Consider the following 19619-nt stretch of genomic DNA (forward strand, 5'->3'; position numbering starts at 1 on the left):
ACCACATCCTCACCTACAACCACACCCTCTTCCACATGACCACACCCTTGTACTGCCACACCCTTGTACTGTTAAACTACCACACCCTTGTACACTAGTATATAAGCTTGTAGACTTGGTTATTTTGTTCAATAGTGATTTAAGCCTGATGATGAACACTTGGTGTTTGAAAAGCTTTGCACTAATAAATAGTAAAAACTGAGAAGCAAGAGTTATTTCTTCCTAATAAAATTGGTATTTTTTTCACAATATCAGTCGACTAATTTTCATTCGAACCTCCTTCTCCCTTCGCCTTTCAAAAACCCACTGTATTACCTTGTCCCAATAAATGGGGTCAAATTATATTCGCTGCTGGCTGCATTGGCTCTCGACGACTCTGACGAGGAATTACAGTCATTTAATCAGAAGTTTTTCACAGTAATGAAAAATTTGAACAAATCTTTTCACAAGTTTTTAAAAATAAGACATTTTATGTAAGTACACATGTATGTATGAAGCATTCGAGAATTTTTCTCTATTTTCAAAAGTACATGTGTAGGTAATATAAGCGTGACGTGATAATGTATTCAGGTGAAAAGAATTCCGCGTGGAGTTAACTCACGCCTGAAAAATAAAAATGCGGTCGTCGGACGACTATAGAATTTTGTATCGATTTTCACGTTTTCAAGAAACACGATACGTGATTTTATTAATTTTCAAATTGTTTTTAATTGTCGTTTCGTTTATGATTCAATGGTGGGTACCTATGGCTATATAGATTCGATTATTAATATCGTGTTGACTTTACGCGTTTATAATAAGTAGGTTAATATTCGTTATGTATCGGAATTATACTGTAACACTGAGGTGAATATAAAGTGTCGGAAATTATCACCGTTGACTCGTTCACTGAATTTTAATCGTCTTGTTTAAATAAATGTGGGTGATTTCACGCCGTATTTTACTATTCCAACCGGTGATTTATTGTAGATGCGTACAATAATGCAGTTTGAATTCTACTACACACGTCTATTCGAAATAACTAGTCATATGAGATGGGTCCTTGAGTAAGTACATACAATGGATAATCATCATAGTACATATATGAGATAGGTCCAAAAGTAAGTAAATATCTATCTATAAAACCGATTAAAGAAATCTCCTGTAGAATACGGAAAGTTTCCAAAAGAGGTAGATTTTTGACATTAAACCCTCGAAAATATTTCCATCTTGAAATTCGCACTGCATTTCACTGCCATACACATATTCACAATTAAAGAATGGAGCTTTGTATGCATAGAGTTTCTTCAGACAGATTTGATTCAACTTGAGCAGATATAACTTCTGCCAAAATCAAATAGCACTTAATCAGGATGTCGACAGATGGAAAAATAACCGTATGTAATTCAAAGCACTCTGTACAAGTTGAAACGAAATAGCGGAATATAAATACATATAAGTAGGTAGGTAAGTTAATTGTAAAAAAAAATAAGGTAGAATGCAACTGGGTGTATAAAATTCGCCCTAATTTAAATGTGAAATGTTTCGCGAATTATTTTGGAATAAAGTCAAGAATCGTGGTAATTCAACTCGATAGATATTATTACTAGATATATTAATTCGTCAATTTATCGTGTCTGATATTTTTCAAACGATGTGGCCGCGTCGCAACGATTCTATCTTAATCATCGACCGGTGACATTAACTTTATACATCGTATGCTTTCAATGATATTCCATGCGAATGACTTTTTCTGATAGCGTATCTCTATCTACATAACTATTTATTCTACTTTTCGCCTTTATTAAATAGCATGAATTTGATTGAAATGTTGTTTTGACCCCGTAAATTGCGAATGTGAACATACGACTCCCCTCTTTATATACGATGAACGTAAACGTATCCAGCTAACCTGTTTTAATGACCCTTTTTTGTATAATTTTTCAAACGTGGAAATAGACATAAATTATGCACTATTTCAGGAAGTAAAATTTAAAATTTTGTATCAACGCCATTATCGTAAAATTTTGAATTTATAGATTGATCATATATGTAATTATATAGCTCTTTTCGCGACACATAGTATCCATCCACATGCCAAATCCAAAGAAACTGTAATGTTGGAAGTGATTTTTTTATCTAGTCATATTTCAAAAGCATTCGTCTGATTTTTTATCATAAGTTTTTTTTCAAACTTGAATCCTCGAAATCCAAAAAAAAAAAAAAAATGACGAAGAGTCGAACGAAAATTACGAGAAAGATGTAAATAAAAAAATAATAACGTAAATTTCCCAAATAAAGAAAATTGATCCAACCAGAACACAACTTTTCGTCCTTTTCACCCTAATATCCGGTTCTAATAAACGATGATGAGTTTTGAAATTCATAATCATAATTTTTTACACTTACTTAATTACATTTCTGAAAATTTGTGAAAAAATAGAGGTTGATTTTCGAGCTCGCAGATTTGAAAAAATTTTAAAGTAACGATTTTCAATCAGCGAATAATCGAAATTACTAAAATTCTCATGGGAAATAAAATTTTAAAAAATTAAGCACTTTTTGTAATGGCAGTGAAAACCTACAGAAAAATCATTGAAATAAAAAGTTTTTTTATTTTTTTTTAAAGGGAAAAGTAAGTAAATTTAATTCACTTTTCTGTACGAATGGGTAAAAATTCAACAACAAAAAATACATACGTATACAAAACAATGTTGATTTTATGGCTTCAAAAATTCATAACAAAAGCCATAAGAAAATAACTAAAATTTGTAGCATCCAACGTAGCAGCCCAGTCAATATACAATTTGACCCAAACATAATTACAAACGAAGGTTTTTTTGGTGAATATTGTCTAGGGTGGTGTGCTGAATAACATACTAAAAGTTCCCACCCCTACCCCACGAGCTAACTCCCCACAGTGGATCATAGCCCCCCAAAATAAGTTTTTCATTAAGAACTCCTGAAATATTGAATTTTGAGTAAAATGAGCCCAGTGATCATTTCATCTCCTCCCCAATACCTATCAAATGAGCTTTCGACCAACTCCCTAGCCTCAAGGGGGTGGCGTTACGACCCCTCAAAGTGACGTGATACTGATTTCAATAATTTTTCATTTTATGATTTGAGACTTGTAACCTGTTCTAATTGATAAAATGAAGTCAAACTTGGGGAATGGGATTCTTTTGGGAGCTAGAGTTGACCTCTGGAGTGGGGAGGGTCAAAGTTGAAAATTACAGAAAGGTCTTTTTTTTCGAGGGGTATAACATGACTTCAAATTGATGAAAAGGGTCCAAAATCATACCATCGGACAGTGCCCTATCTGTGATCAACATATCCAAATTTTAGCTTTCTAGGTCATCCCCACTCTTTTTAAGATGGAAAAAACCGAAAATAGGGGGCAAAATAAGGGGATTTATAGCTTAATTCCGCTTTAAATGGGGTGAGGATGACCTAGGAAGCTAAAATTTGGATATGTTGATCACAGATAGGGTACTGTCCGATGGTATGATTTTGGATCCTTTTCGTCTATTTGGGGGCATGTTATGTCCCTCCAAAAAAAAAGACCTTTCTGTAATTTTCAACTTTGACCCTCCCCACTCCAGAGGTCAACTCTAGCTCCCAAAAGAATCCCATTCCCCAAGTTTGACTTCATTTTATCAATCAGAACAGGTTACAAGTCCCAAATCATAAAATGTAAAATTATTGTAATCACGTCACTTTGAGGGGTCGTAGCGCCACTCCCCTTGAGGCTAGGCAGTTGGTCGATAGCTCATTTGATAGGTATTGGGGAGGAGATGAAATGATCACTGGGCTCATTTTACTCAAAATTCAATATTTCAGGAGTTCTTAATGAAAAACTGATTTTGGGGGGCTTTGATCCACTGTGGGGGGTTAGCTCGTGGGGTAGGGGCGGGGACTTTTAGTATGTTATTCAGCACACCACCCTAGACAATATTCACCAAAAAAAAACCTTTGTTTGCAATTATGTTTGGGTTCGCCCATTTTTTTCTGCTATTTGACTGGGCTAAACAAACTCATGCGTATACATTGATACAGCATTGAAGAAATGATTCAGCTAGAATAAAGTCTATGCGCTGGATATAGGTGAGGTACCTACTTCATACAATGGTTCTTGATGATTGTTTGCTTTGTTTTGCTCTGTTCAGTTCTCAATTACCGAATTTTTATCTATGTTTTTTTGAAAATCATTTCATTATAATACGTACCTAATGTGTACATATGTACGTTACCTCTGTAGGTATTTCATTGAAGTGACGACTGTCAGTGGCCTAGCCAGAGAGGGAAGGCGAAGGGGGACATTGTCCCCCCCCTCCTTGCGAGCAAAAATTCAAAATATGTAGAATATGCAAAAATGGACGTTTTTTTTTGAATTTTCGCTCGAGCTCTACCAATTCAACGAAAGTTCGACCAAGACAGTAGATCGATCGCTTGAACCAGATTTCGAGTAAGGAATCTTTTTTTAAAAATTCGAGCAAGAACTCTGTATAGCAACACCAAGTGCTGCATATACGAGTGAAAAATAACACGAAAATTGATAACAATCACATGAACGTTTTTCAACTCTAAGAAAAAAAATAGCATTAAATTGAAGCGTATAAATCAATGAAGCAATAATGCAAAATTCAATTAAATATCGAGAAAACTGTAGAAAAGTATGGAAAAGTTGATAAAACTCGATAGCAAAAATAAATATGTGTAGATGACGAAAATGGAACAATCGCAGCCTACGGACAAAGCTAGTATTATATTTTTTTCCAAAAAAAAAAGTACATGTACTTTCAGCAACTAAAAAAGTTACAAAACGCGAGCCAAACCATTCAAAAGAAAAAAAAATCATCATAAAAACTTCGATCGAGATCTTTTCGGAAATTATTGGCAAAAAAGTTCAAAGTTACACTTCGCTGGTTCGAAAGTTCGTCAAAGAAGTTGAAATCATGTATTTCGCAACTTTTTGGTGAAAAATCGAGATTTCTGAACATTTTATCAAAATGTTGAGAATTTTCGACAATTTTCTACAATGAAAACTTTTGGTGTTTTCTGGTTTAAAAAAAAACAAGAGTTCAATAACTGAGAAGTTTTCGCGATTTTCTGTCAAGAAACGAGAAATTATTTTGGCAAAATGAAACACTTTGACAATTTTTTGCAGAAAAGCTCAACTTTTTCCTTGGCTGTTTTCAGCATAAATGTAAAAATTATTGTAGATTTTCAAAAAAAGTGAAAATCTTAGGCAACTTTTGGCTCCAAGGCCTCGAAAAATTCTCGCAAAAAAAGAGACTTTTTGTTAACTGCAAAAAAGTGTTTTTTTTTTCGACAAATTTAGACATAAAGCGAGACTTGGGGGCTATTTTTACAAAACAAAAGCGAGTTTGGAAACAATTTTCATTTCGGTGTTATTGGCCAAAAGCGAAGGCAGCGTTTCAAGTCGATATTGCCAACATTTATTTTTCTTTCTTGAAAAGTTGAATTGATCGTACCTAAGATTAGGAAAAATTTGAAAAAAGTAACTTTGCATTTAGGTACCTATATTAAAATACTGAAAAAGTAACCAAAAGTTACTTTCAGTAAACAATTCTCTCACAATGATTTAATAGGTAGATATTCGTCAGGTTGATTACCTCAACAACTTCTTGCTTTCAAATTGTGAAAACAACTGATTCCATTCATAGATAATTAATCATTTATAGTCAACTCAAGACAAGAATCTAACTTTTCTTTCTTTCCTCCTTTTCATCCAATCGAAGTTCAATCACAAGATTATGAGATTTTTGAAATTCATAATTTTTCACTAAATTACCTATACTTACTTACATTCATTAGATTTAGGCGAATCTTTTAAAATAGTAAGTAATTTTTCATTTTAAATTTTAGTAAGAACTCAGTTGCAACGGTAAGTGATACACATAAAACAACGCAACAGTAATTTTATATCTAAAAATGACATGAAAACGTTTCAACTCCAAGAAAAAAAAAATCATTAAATATACAAGCATAGGCCTAAATCAAATAAAAACAATGCAAAATTGAGTAAAATATCAAGAAAACTTATGAAAATGATGTAAAAATTAATAAAATTTCATAGAAAAAATGGATATGTAATAATGACGAAAATGAAACAATCGCAATCCTATGGACAGTTTTCGTATTCAATTCTTTTCCAAAAAAAGTACCTCCAGTAAACAAAAAAGTCCGAAAAAGTAACCAAAACAAATTACAAAACGCGAGCCAAACCATTAAAAAAAAAAATCACCAACAAAACCACGATCGAGACCTGACTTTAACAATTTTAGATAAGTTTTTTTTTGAAATTCTTAGCAAAAAAGTTCAAAGTTAGCATACATTTCGTTAGGTTGTGATTTTTCCAAAAAAGCATGGATCATTCCGAAACTTTTCGGTACAAACTAAGACTTTGAACCATTTTTTATGAAAATACACAGTAAGAATTTCAGACAATTTTCGACGAAAAGCGAGACCCAATTATAACAGTACGCTCGACTTTTAGTCAATTTTCGGCAAAAAGAGAAGCTTTTTCAAAATTTTTATCGAAGAATGCTTCGAGTTTGGCAATTTTCTGGTAAGAAACAAGTCAATTTTCGGCAAAAAGAAAAACTTGGATAATTTTTAGCGAAAACAGCGAAACTTTTTAGCTGTTTTCAGTAAAAATTAGAATCTTTTGGTAATTTTTTTTTCAAAGTGAAAATCGTTCGCAATTTTTGAATAAAAGTAACACAATGAAAATTCTAGCAGAAAGCAATCTTCTTGGGAATAAATGGAAAGTTGAAATTTTTGACAATTTGAAGCAAAAAGCGAGACTTTAGAGCAATTTTTGCAAAAAAAAAACCTGAGTTTGGAATTTTTATGCAGAAAAATAACGACTTCGAGCATTTTTGGCATGAAACAATACTTCTTGGTGATATTGACAGAATGCCAAACGTTTTGCTGTTATTGGCAGAAAGTGATACCTCGAATTGGTGCTTTTAGCAAATTTTCGACCAAAAGCAAGATTTTGATAATTTTATCAGGGCTTTATTTGGCAACTTTTGGTAACAAAACGAGACTTTCGGCGGATTTCTGAAAAAAAAAGTAGAACTTCTCGAGAATTTTTTGCAAAAAAGTGAAAACTTTGAACAAGTTTTGGCACAAACGAGACCTGATGGTAATTCTTTGCAAAAAGGTACGACTTCTGGTAAACTTTTTGGGGAAACAAGAAAGTTTCCAGCAAAAATCTTTTTTTAGTGAAATCAAATGACAAAAAGGATTTTTAAAAATTGTTGTCAGCGATTGAGACAATTTGGCAATTTTTTACAAAAAAAAACAAACTTATTTCTTGGAAGTTTTCAGCAACAGTGAAAATCTTACGCAACTATTGGCTAAAAGGCCTTGAAAAATTTTCACAAAAAGAAAATTTTAGGCATAAAGCGGAAACTTTGAGGCAACTTCTGCAAAAAAAAAAAAAATTGTTTCGCTGTTATTGGCAGAAAACGAGACTTCGAATCGCCGAAAAGACAACGTTTCAAGTTGATATCGCCAACATTAATTTTTCTTTCTTGAAAAGTTGGACTACCAAATCGAACAATTTGGAAAAACCAATTTTTTGAAAAATTTAAAAAAAGTAACTCCGCTTGAGTAATTAATACACTAACGAAGTAACCAAAAGTTACTTAAGGTAAACAATTCTCTCACAGCGATAACTGGTGCCAAAATAACAGAATTTTCCTTAAACAGTTTTGCCGGAATGTTACCATGTCCCATAGATGGTTTGTTTGGGAGACTTGAGACCTCAGCATGAATCTCATCACATGTCACTGGAGGGAACCCCAGGCTATTTATAATTTTCTCGGCTGGGTAAGCACTATTTGTTTCAAGGTTTTGGAATTCATTTGAGATTTTATCAACAGAGTCAATAAAAAATTTATTAAATACATTTGAGACCTTAATTTCATTTCCCTTAACCAAAACCTCCTCCTGATTTATTATAATTATTGTCAGTTTATCTTTCTGTTTCCCCCTGATTAAATCAATATGTTTTCAGTACTTCCTTGGGTCATTTTTACATTTGTTTATACTCCTGAGTAGGTAATTTCTAAATTTGTGGGATTTTTTTTTCAATTTTTTTTATATAATTTTGATTTTTCCTTGGATAAGTAGGCCAAATAAGAAGTAACTTATATGGCGTTCTTTTTTTAAATGTTTTTTTTTTTTTTTTAATAAATAACTGGCTTGGTATAGGATGCCATCAGTGACTTAAGCTCATCCAGAAACGAATCACAAGCCTCATCCACATCCACAGCCCTAAAAACATCTCCCCTAATAACAAGTTTCATTTTGAGTGTCAATGCTTTCCAATCTGTAATCTCAAGACTACACAACTCTGATGACACTGTGGTGTCTGGGGGCTGAGCATTAGTAACTTCAATCTCAAGAGAATAATGGTCTGACACATCTGTATTTATAATGAATGACAATGAAACAAAAACAATTAATATTGTCAAATGTCAATAGTATTTTCGTTTTTGAGATATCAGATTTCTTCTGTATTTTTGATTTGAAAATAATTCAAATCAGTTTCAACTTTTCAGGTAAGTTATTATTACAAGCAGGATTCTCGAAAATCTAGTTTTCGGACATTTTTTAAATCTCTCGTTGTAGTCTTTTTAAAACACTATTTACACAAACTTTTAAAACTTAAAAAGTTTTTCTCTTCAAGTTAACTCAGTAAAATCCTAAATCCATTTACAAAAGCTACTACCCTAGTAGAAGAATTCAGATTCTAGTGGATTATCTGCCAAAATCTAGCGATCCAGGCAACAGGGGAACCCTATTTTGACAAATTATTGAATTTAATTCACTTCGTTAGCTCCACCTCCTTGAACTAGAATTTTATTTTAATGAAAATTTACAATTGAAATTCAAATCAGCAATTGAATCAATTTTCTAATCTGTGTTGCAGTCTGCATTTTTTTTGCTAAAATTCGCTTGAAAATTTTCACTTTTAGGCATTTGCTGTCAATATACAACTCGGGTAGACGATCTGACTACTGCTACAATATTTTGCTATGATGGGCTGTAAATAATGTGAAAAATTAATGAGTACAGGTAACTTTTTCACTCGTTCTTTTGAAAAGGCCCCGCCAGCCTACATGTCCACTCGAGTAGGGTGAAAAATTACTTCGAAATGAGCGAGTCAGCTGGACCCCGTCCACTTCCTAGAATACTGCCTTCAACGCCCAACTCCATCAAAACAAAAAAATTAATCTTTATACAAATGCGAAGAATAGTAGTAAGTAATTCTTTCTCTTGTCCTTTTGAAAACGCCCCGCCAGCCTACCCTACATGTCCACTTGAGTGGGGTAAAAAACTACTTCAAAATTTGCCAGTCAGCTGGACACCATCTACTATCTGGAATGCTGCCTTCAAAATAACGATCCCTTTCTGGATTCAGTGCTTGCCCACCTGGCACCTCGAATCGAATCTTTACACAAATGCAAAGACTTCCAGATGTTATCAGCAGAAGTAGTGGCAAAGCTAATATCGGACTCTAGAATAAAGATAGCAAATGAAAGACTCCATTTGTTGGGCCACTGCTTCATGTCTACATACTCGAATGAAAAATCAAATGTTCCACATCGAAAGTGTTTAAAGAATTCAATTAATGCCTCAGTCATTCTTTCATTCACCAATTTGAAAAGATGAAAACAAAATCATCGAGTAGCAAAACATACACCACTATTAACATTACCCATGGGCACCTGCTGAGGAAATGTCCCAAATAAACACTCATCATCTCTCAATTCAAACCCAGCCATGGGTTTGGGTACATTAATACATACATAAGCTACGAACCGATATACAGATTGCTTTCTTCAATAATAATGTATCGAATAGATTATAAGGTAGAAATAACTTAATAATGATATTTTGATTTAAAACAATAAGAAATTTAAAAAAAAAAGTAATTATCACCCAACGATGACCTTGACATATTAATTTTTCTAGGTATATTTCAAGACTATAACGATGGATGGAAAACAATGAAGATTCACAATTACAATACGCTGCTGTAGCTTTTAATTTCAGGTACGAATTTATTCAGTATATTGATGAGTCGGACTAGTAACTTAATTAACTAATGAGCGAGCGATGTTCGATCAAATGAAAGCGATTCGCTACTTTCGACTACCTCTATTAAACAATAGTGACCCAGGTTGTAGAACTTTTCAAACATCCTAGTCGTTCACCTATTATAAATTTGGCATCGATTCAAAATGTTCACTTCGATTCTTTCTATACAAATGTGTATCCTTTTATTAAAAATGTGCAATGCATATTATAGGCACACTTAGAGAAGAGGTACACTGAGACTGACACAGAGGCACATGTGTGAAGTGTGCAGAAATTATTGTCTTATTGCCTGCGTGTCTGGCTTCTTCCTTCTCTTTTCTTTCTTTTTGTTTCAAATCTATGTCCATATATTATATAGAGTTGTCTAATGTGTACGATATTTTGCTAGTCATCAGCTGCGATACCTGAGCTCCTCTCCTCTCCTCAATCACCACGTGTCTAAATACCAACACTTTACAAATCAGCATCGAGCTTTTTTCCAATTCTTCAATTTTTATTATTATTACCTACATTGCAACTAGGATTAGGTGTATTATTATAACTTATAGTTCCGGTAATTCGTTCACGCATGTGCAAACAGCATGCTGTTAGGTCATTCATTCGGAGATTTAACGTAGGTACTCGTATACCTAGACCTACGTTTCCCCCTCCCCTTCTAACTCGGTCTACGTTTAATTCGTCTGCGGTTACGCGATTAATGAAATGAAGTTATTTTAACAGACATTTCACAGCAGCCGGATAATAAATGCTATCATCATCGGAACTTCTATAACTACTTTTTAATGAGTAACAAGTATCCGAAAATAATAACGTTCGTCGGCGAGATTTATTATTGAGATAAATTTCGACAATGTTTTTTTTTTTTATCTGTGTTAACAAATCTGTCGAGTGAGGAATTTATTCTGCAGCATCTCTATGTCTATATAGTGTCTCTATATAGTGTATAGAGAGAGATATATACTCTTTGATTATTTCTATACAGCGGGTTTCTATTATATCTACCTACACGGTGGCTGGAAAGCTCGTGCTATAATTGTCTGTCGATAAATCCGCTATTAGTCGCGTCATGCGGCCGGAATATTATATCGAAAGGTTTTTATTGTGTGTGTACTTTTTACGATTCGAATTTCACTATCGAAATGGAACGATGTACGTATACGAAGTGATAATGAAAAAAAATTGAATTAAAACTTATTTCAAGAAAATAATAAGGAAGTCAAATACGCGTACATACATAGAGAAACCAATGAAAGAAATTAAAATTTAATAAGATAGCGCACAGAAAATAGGCACATATAACTGAGTGCTTGTGCCATATATATGTAAGGATAGAATCGAATAAGAATTCAGCTGTAAGTGTAATGTCAATGTGAACCAATAAAAAGCTAAAATAACGAAATAAGCTAATTTTACGGTTTTAAACTTGATCACAAAGTGAGGAAAATCTCATCGGAAAAACCTCTGTACCCAGACTCACTTCATTCCAAATATCACGTTCATAATATATTTTGTTCATGCACTTATTTGTTTCGAGTATCGTAAGTTTTTTTTCTCTCATGAGCAGGAGGGCTCGTACCTACTCAATTTTTCCGAAAAAACAGTAACTTAGTAACCAAAATAAGCTGAAAAAAGTAATCAAAATTCCACCAAAAAAGTTACAAAACGAAAGCAAAAGGTTGTAATGCATTTCTTTAAAAAAATCAAAACATTACAAATATTGAAATTCAAAATGGAACTACATATTTTGCATCGTTTTGATAGAAAAGCAAAAATTTTGAGGCAATATACATATTCGGCAACCACGTCAGATTTTTCGATAATTACAGCAAAGAAAAGCTTTTTTTTGCTTAATTTCAGCTCAAAAAGTGCTTTATGGTAACTTCTGGTAAAAAATTGAGATTTCTGAACAAATTCCACAAAAAAAAATGAGACCAGTGCTCCTACTTAATTTTTTCCAAAAAAAAAACTTCTGCAACACAAGCAAAATCTTCAAAGCAAAAAACAAAAAAAAATACAACCACCAGAACATTTCAATCGACATTAGGCAACAACCTTTTTGGCAATTACCCTGACAAAAACGATTTTTTTTCAAATTGTCAGAAAAGTAAGCATTTTTCATTTTTGACAATCCCGCATGGAAAATGAATTCTATAAAATTCTATTCAAAAACATTGAAAAATTTTCTATAGAATTCTATGTCCAGAATGTACCTATAAAATTTTATCAAACCTCATTTAATTTGATGTATTCGGATAAAATTCTATCAAATTTGTATTCTTTTGTTTTAAAAAATGATATTTAATTAGTAAAAATGGTCTAATTAACGTTAAAATGTAATTTGCGTCTAAAATGTGAAGTAGTGTAGTAAATTTCATCAAAAAAGCGAAAAAAAAATGTCAAAAAATTTGACTGTCTTTGATGGGGTTTGAACCTTCAACCTCCCACATCTCAATCAGTTATCTTAACCACTATACCACCCTGATCCATTAGAGATCAGGTATTAAGAAAATTTATATTCTCTTTCCCAGGGTCTGGACTTAGAAAATTTTCGGGATTGTTTGATCAAATTTTATAAAATCGGGTAGAGTTTGATTAAATTTGATCAAACTTGATCAAGATGAATATCTTGTCATACAGAAATTTTTTTCAGTGAAACAGAAGTTCATAACTTTTATCCAGTTTTATGTAATTCTATAAAATTGGATAGAATAAAAGTATAACAAATTAACTAAGTGATGCGTACTTTGATCAATTTTGATATAGCTTTATAAAAGTTGATCAAACAATATCATGTTTTATATAACTTTCAAGAATACGTTATACCCAACTCTATAAAACTTTATGCTACTTCATCAACTTTTACAAATCTTTATAAAGTCACATCAAACTTTTTGTACAGTACTATATCAAACGTCATCAAACGTTATCAACTTTCACCAATTTTTATAAAATTTAATAAAACTTTGTGTGCTTGCTACATGAAACTTTATCAATTTTTACCAATTTTTATAAAATTGAATAAAACTTCATGTTTACTTATATTTCATCAAATTTAATCAAACTTTGATATGGGAAGGATTGCCCTACACGCTCAGCTAGTGATTCGTAGCAGCCTTTCTTAGGAAAAAGCCGCAAGATACGTATACTAGCGAGGTGTACCTTTATAGTATACTTTTCTTACTCCCTTATACCGGAAGGTATGGTAATGTGGTCGCTGCTAGATTAGGTGTATGATCGTCTGTTAATTAGATCTACGTGTGTCTGTGTGAGTACCCACCCACACATATCGTCTGTGTGTATTTTTATAAATATGACCTATATTAATTGGTTATAATCGGTTTCGTCATCTCGCGTATCGCGCAGATAAGGGTGGTCTCTGTACCTCTACACCCTGTCTAAGACCTTTGGTCAATAAATAGCGATGCACACGAAAAAACCTTGTTGGTCGTCTTTGATCTTACGATTTCGCAATAGTGAGTTCTCGTCCATACCCGGAAGAGTAGCGCTTCCGCGTTATGTCTAAATTGAATGATCGCTTGAACATCTTGTTCAAGTCATCCCTTTTTGTCTTAACCACTTTCGGTGTGGAAATATCGGTTTACGTGATTGATTATATCTTTTTCGTTTAACCCTTTTTAGGATTAATTTTCGATATTCCGGACATCGAAGGTTAATTCAGTTTAACACCGCGAATGTAGCTTAAAACCAGTTTAATAATCCGAATTTGTTGTACAAAATTACTTTCAAAACGACTCTAAAAATATCTCTTTCAAATCCCGCTATTAGTTCAACATACGCGAATGTAGTTTTCATAAATCGATTTGGTCATGTTGATATGAGTGACCAAAATACATCCGGATTCTGTAAGTAGTTTTCATTTAAATCCCTGGGCATGCGTTCGCCCATCCAGATTAATTAAACTTAACGTAAATTTAATATTATTGTGTCGAAACGTAATGACGTCGCGTTTTTATATTGTTTTATTATTTTTACACCCTTAATATCCTTATCGCGAATTAATGTAGTTTAAGTTAATCCATCTATGTCTTTATATACGAGCATATACTCGTACATAAAATTAGGTTACAGAAATGTCTCTAGTACCTGTGCTATATTTTAATAAAAATGTCATTGAAAGGCGTTGAAAGGTGTTTTTATTTAAGGTAGGATCAGGAAATAAACGTTGTGGTCGAGTGAGAATACTGAACTCTCCCAAATTGAGCTAGTCTGGGAAACGAAGCAATTATTCCCCACTAAAGGAATAATTCTCAGCCACACGGTTAGAGATTAAATTCGAACTCTATTCTCTAATCTAACTAATTCTTACCCGCACTATAACAACTTCATAAAACTTCATCAATTTTTATGAATTTTTATAAAATTATAGAAAACTTTACATTCACAGTTGAAACCCACTGGATCTAATCAGATATAATTTTATAAACTTTAATAGAATTCTGCAAAACTTGATCAAATTTTTCATCCAATTTGATCAAATAAGATCAAATTTGATAAATTTTTATTGAATTTTATCGAATAATTTTCCCATGGAATTTTGGAAAAAATCGACATTTTGGCACAAGTTTAGCAAAAAGCAAAGCTTTTTTTGGCAACCTTTCGCAGAAAAGCGAGATTTTAAAGCAATTTTTGGCAAGAAAATTGGATTTTTTAGCAAAAAAGTTGAAACTTTCAGCATTCAGCACATATGTTTTTGTAAGTTTCGACACAAAGAAATTTTTGCAATTTTCTGCAAAAAAAGGAGACTGCAAATTTTTGCCATTGTTAGGTCATTTGACAAAAAAGACCTGTGATGCAATTTTTTTCGCAGAAATGAACTTTTCAGTGACTTTTAGGTGGCTAAGTAACTTTTTACAAAGGCGAAGAGTTCTTGGAAATTACTGTCAAAATAACAACGATACTTTTTTTTTACCAATTTTAAAGGAAATGTTAAAACATGTAAATACCATAAAGATGCAGAATGTGAAAAGATTAACATACATTTGGTATGTGTACCTCATCTAGAAGGAAGAGACAGTTCTGAGTTACCAACAATGAATGAATTAATGCAATATATAACACCATTATTCTTCGATCTTCCAGTGATAAGTACATTTGTGACACTTGACCATCCCAAAGATGGCATTTAGAGGTTGGAATGCCCATGTGATTTTAGCAAAGTCAAGCTTTGTAATGGAAAATTTATACTTCCACATGTAAATGTTAATAAATATTTATGCCATCTTAAACCAAGCAAGAAACGTGTGTTAAAATATACGAAACGAATAAATGCAGATTTACAATTAACGTTTTTACTCATGAAGACTTGCAAATTTTTCTACATTTTGCTCAATTTTGAAGACATTTTTTTTTCTTCATGTTAATTTTGAAAGATTTCTAATGCTTTTTTCTTGTGTTTGCGCATTATTCTAACATAATAATTGTGAACATTTTCAAATGAAATTTTGTCCTGTTCTATTAAAATTTCATCAATTTTTAAATAATGTTTTACACACATTAGTTTTATTGGTTTCATTTTATGGAAAGTTTACTAAAATTTATCATCTTTTGGTAGTGTTCAGTTATTTTAATGCTTTTATTCCTGTTTCGAGCAATTTTCGCAACGTTCTATATATGTACTTGTTTTTTTTTTTTTTACATTTTGTTCAATTTTGATGAAATTATGTGGCATTTATTGCAATTTTTATTGGTTTCAATATTTTTTTCTTGGCTTTGTATTCTAACATGTTTTCAACACTTTCATATTGTATATACAATTGTGGTCAAATTTTATTAAAATTTCACCAATTTCGGTGCTCTAAGTGGGTATTAATGTTTTTCAAGTTTGAACGACATTTTCTTCGATTTTGGTTGAATTTTTGTTGACTTTTTCAACATCATCACTCTTGTTTTTGATGATTTTTATTGATTTTATCAACTTTCAAGTGATTTTTCCTTGACATCCTCATCCTTAATCTCATGTATTTTTGGAAAATCTCATTAAATTTTCATATTGTTTCATGCGAATGTCAATATATTTTATTTTATTGACATCGAATAAAATAATAGTCCATTCACAACCTATTGTACCTCTACCTACCTACATAATCGTTGAAGCTTGGTCTTGGTCAAAAGTTTAGCTTATGTGGCAAGTGACAAGTTGAGTGAATAGCTGTTCTTCGGATTGGTTTATAATTTTATACTTGTTATTATGTCTTCAGCACAATTAACAAACCGTCGAATACTAGTTTTTCAGGTTGAAGAGTTAAAACAAGTACTAAAATGTACAAGTTATCCAAACAACAACTATTCACAACTTAATTACATACAACTACAAGTTGTTTCAAGCTGAAACAAGTTGTATTTTTTTGCAAATGGTAATAAAAATTCTGAAAAAGTTACCAAAAGTCACTTTTAGCAACTTTGAAAACTTAAGTACGTCCTTTGTGAGACTCAGCAGAATTTTTTACAAAAAAAGACATTTGTTAGCAATTTTGCTAGAAAAAATGCTACAAAAAATTCTGCGACTAATTAAAACAAGAATAATATCTAAAAAATAGGTAAGGTAGTAAGCTAATTTCAGCGTTTTCAACTCAATGAAGAAAGTAGAAAATATCACAAAAAAATCCACTGTACCCAAATCGTTCCTATTTATCATTAATTTGTTTATAAAATCATTTTAAATTGTATCGGACCTCTTGACTTTTTTCCTCCTAAGTTAATTTTTTCTACCTCACATTTTACCACACACCCACATTACCATTCCTTCTAATTTTTCCAACTGTAGAAAAATATGTGTTTATTTATCAAATAATTAGAAAAGAATGATGCAAAAATGCTTGAAATTTTTCCAACAAGAACTGTAAAATAGTATCTATAAATGAATAATTAGCCATATGGTCGACATCATCGATAATTTTTTAAATTTGTAACGTAATTCATACAGAGATGCACCTACCGTGACATTGATTTCAGTCGTGGACCATGCCACAAAATAAATGCATCTCCTGACGTTATGATGATAAATTACTTAATTTCAATTAAACCTTCGATAAAATTAGAGCACCGGTAGGTACCAACTCGGTACTTACGACTCAACACCTAAACCTATCAACTGCGAAAATGAAATGTGTATCTGAATTACCTATAAGAGTAGAATTGGCGAATTATTCAACTCACGACTCACTTGCAAGGAGGTCGCAAAAATCTTTAATGACCTTTTTGAGGTTAGGAGAACTGTAAATTTGAAGTTTCAAATGATTTTTTTCAAATTTTTTATCAAGATGTATAGGCGGGTACATTTATTCAGTACCTAATGATGAAAATTAGTCCTGAAACCAAATAACTTACTCGAACTGAATCTCATCAGTCATAATTTTCAGCTAATATGAAGCGCCCAACGTGATTTTGCAATTTAATCTGATTTTTATTTTTTTTAATTTCAACAGAGAGCGCAGAAATTAATTCGAAGGGCTAAAATTTGAATTGTGGCTTGTTCTCGATCAAATCAACTTAACTAGTTAATCCACATTTGGCCTGATTTCCAGGCGGGCATCTCGAGCATGTTTTTTAAATTAGGATATTCAGTTGATTACTCAGCTTACGTATAGGGTAAAAGATTCAAAAAAATACAAATTTTTTATGTTCGCCATAAAAGTGTTTGAAATTTAAAATTAGTTCCCCTAAAAACGAATTTCGTCCTTTTGAACCATTATTATGCAGCCTCTAGTACGATTTACTTACGTTTTCATGAATTTTTCCTGAAGGTGCAGAAACCATTCCTCTAAGGGGTCATATTCCATGTCAACTCAACCAACGTTTTTGGGTCATGTCCTTCGATTTCGCTCAAAAATTTTTTACAATGTCTACCCACCCAGTAAGTAAGAAACCAGCAATTAGTTTGGTCCCAGCCTCCTAGGAGGCGGGCGGATGGGGGGGGCTTCCGTCATTTTCACATTGTCTTGAGGTACTCAACTTCAGCAGCGCATTCCTCCAAACATATGATACTTTGATCGAAACTGATTTCACAGTTCAAAAGGGTATTTAATTTTGAACTTTTAAAGCATTTTGAAATTTTCAAAATTTGAAAGTTCAAATTTCAAAATGGCGCTGTGAGTGGGAGCTACCATTTAAAATTAAAAAAAAAAATTCCATAGATGTACGTTTCGATGCTTTTTCTAAATATTCAAGTTTCGAGATGGGATCTCTTAATGGAGGGAGAGCACCCCACCCCTCAATTTTGGGTGAAACTTTCGAAAGAGAATCTGGGGCATGTGATATGTCAAATTCTATGTTTTTGGTGACGCTGAACACGAATATGACATCAGATTTCTGATAGGACCCCACCCATGGCCCCCAGCATCTCCCCAAAGGGGATAAAAGTTCAAAAAAGTGTTTTGTACGTGCGCGACACATGGAATAGTATGTTTTTGGTGACGCTGAACACGAAAATGACGTCAATCTACTGCCCCCACCAATTTTTTGGACATTTACCTATTGGGGGAGGTTCTGAGGGACATGGGTGAGGTCGATTTAAAAAACGATGACTATATTCGTGTCCAGCGTCACCAAAAACATAGAATTCGACATATCACATGCCCCAGATTCTCTTTCGAAAGTTTCGCCCAAAATTGAGGGGGAGGGGTGCTCTCCCTCCATTAAGAGATCCCATCTCGAAACTTGAATATTTCGAAAAAACATCAAAACGTACATCTATGGAATTTTTTTCAAAATTTTAAATGGTAGCTCCCACTCACAGCGCCATTTTGGAATTCGAACTTTCAATTTGAAAGTTCAACTTTCAACTATTGAAAATTTCAAAATTCATAAAAAGTTCTAAATGCAATGCCCTTTCGAACTGTGAAATCAGTTTTGATCAAAATTTCATAGTTTTGGAGGAATGGGCTGCTGAAGTTGAGTACCTCGAGACAATGTGAAAATAATGGAAGCCCCCCCCTCCCACCCGCCCCCTGAAGGGGCTGGAACCAAACTAATTGCGGGGTTCTTACTTACCAGATGGGTATATATTGTAAAAAAATTAGAGCGAAATCGAAAGACATGACTCAAAAACGTTGGTTGAGTTGAAATGGAATGACCCTCAGCTTATATGTATGTACTCTCAAGCATTTGTATACAATTTGATTCACGCTTGAAAATGTTCTTCCAAGAGTAGGTAAGTTAACTTTTTTTTTACTCGAATGCTATACATCACCTTCTCATTTAACATTATTTTATCAAAGTGTTTCCAACATTTGGATCACAGATCACAGAAATGAGGAATCCAAATGTAATTAATCGATACGTGAAGTTTCTATTTAGATATCAATATCAATCCCATATTCCTATACATTAAAATGATGTCAGATTAAAAAATCGCGATTCGCGATTCAACGTTGATATTTTTGCTCTACAGCTTTCGCACAGTTTTTCTGGCATTTTTTGAAAAACAAGTGTCTAAAAATCTGCCGTTGGCTCCAAAACGGATTGGAATGGCCCGTGTA

The 19619-nt window shown here is 32.8% G+C and overlaps 2 protein-coding genes across 3 annotated transcripts in view; one reads left to right on the forward strand and one right to left on the reverse strand.

Annotated features, from left to right (window-relative positions):
• Positions 1-19619, reverse strand: part of LOC135839250 (slit homolog 3 protein) — a 660297-nt gene that overhangs the window by 452567 nt on the left and 188111 nt on the right. The window lies entirely within an intron of this gene.
• Positions 1-19619, forward strand: part of LOC135839252 (uncharacterized) — a 79775-nt gene that overhangs the window by 15279 nt on the left and 44877 nt on the right. Inside the window, exon 2 of the mRNA XM_065355188.1 lies at positions 9997-10077. The gene's annotated coding sequence lies outside the window, so the exon portion shown is untranslated. The remainder of the gene's footprint in view (positions 1-9996; positions 10078-19619) is intronic.

This window comes from Planococcus citri, chromosome 3, assembly GCF_950023065.1.
Source record: "Planococcus citri chromosome 3, ihPlaCitr1.1, whole genome shotgun sequence".
Taxonomy (NCBI): Eukaryota; Metazoa; Arthropoda; class Insecta; order Hemiptera; family Pseudococcidae; genus Planococcus; species Planococcus citri.